Below are 964 nucleotides of genomic sequence, written 5' to 3'. Positions count from 1 at the left end.
GATAGTCTAGGTGACTTTAAACCTAACACGTGTAACATATTTTTCAAACACAATATGTTACACCATTGTTCAACGTGCGCCCGATGATCAATTCTAGATGATGATGACAGTCTGGGTGACTTTAAACCTAACACGTGTAACATATTTTTCAAACACAATATGTTACAAAATTGTTCTACATGCGCCCGATGATCAATTCTAGATGATGATGATAGGTGTAACATATTTTTCAAACATAACATGTTACACCTTTGTTCTACATGCGCCAGATGATCAATTCTCGATGATGATGATGATAGTCTAGGTGACTTTAAACCTAACATGTGTAACATATTTTTCAAACATAATATGTTACACCGCTGTTCTACGTGGTATTTTTTCTACATGCGCCCGATGATGATGATGATAGTCTAGGTGACTTTAAACCTAACATGTGTAACATATTTTTCAAACATAATACGTTACACCGCTGTTCTACGTGGTCTGTGTGGAGGTACTTCGTGGACCTTGCCTTCGGGCTAAACGGAGAGAAAGTTTGACAACCTCCTCGTGGTTCTCTCTGGATGCGAATTCACTATAATGTGAATTCGTAACTAATGTCAAACAATGTATGTAATGTCTGTGTTATTTGTAATGGAACATTTTAAGATTTTATTCCACACGTTAAGATTCTAATGTACCTATGTTGTATGATGTAAATAACATTAATAAGTTAATTTCACTATGTTCCCAATATTTATAAAATTTACTGTAAATTAATGGAAAATGTATTAATGATTGAGCTTTTACTTTATTTTACTTTACTTTACAATAATTGACATTGTATTAATTTTTAGTTATTATTAGTTTTAGTAAATTTCACTATGTTTACAATATTTATAATATTTTCACTGAACTACTTAATTAATGGTTGAGATTTACTTAATTTTATTACTATATATTACTACTGTTTGCATACTATTTC

The sequence above is a fragment of the Acyrthosiphon pisum genome, unplaced genomic scaffold (genome assembly GCF_005508785.2).
Source record: "Acyrthosiphon pisum isolate AL4f unplaced genomic scaffold, pea_aphid_22Mar2018_4r6ur Scaffold_21653;HRSCAF=24493, whole genome shotgun sequence".
Taxonomy (NCBI): domain Eukaryota; kingdom Metazoa; phylum Arthropoda; class Insecta; order Hemiptera; family Aphididae; genus Acyrthosiphon; species Acyrthosiphon pisum.
The sequence above is the reverse complement of the archived record's forward strand: the minus strand, read 5'-3'. Positions refer to the sequence as shown.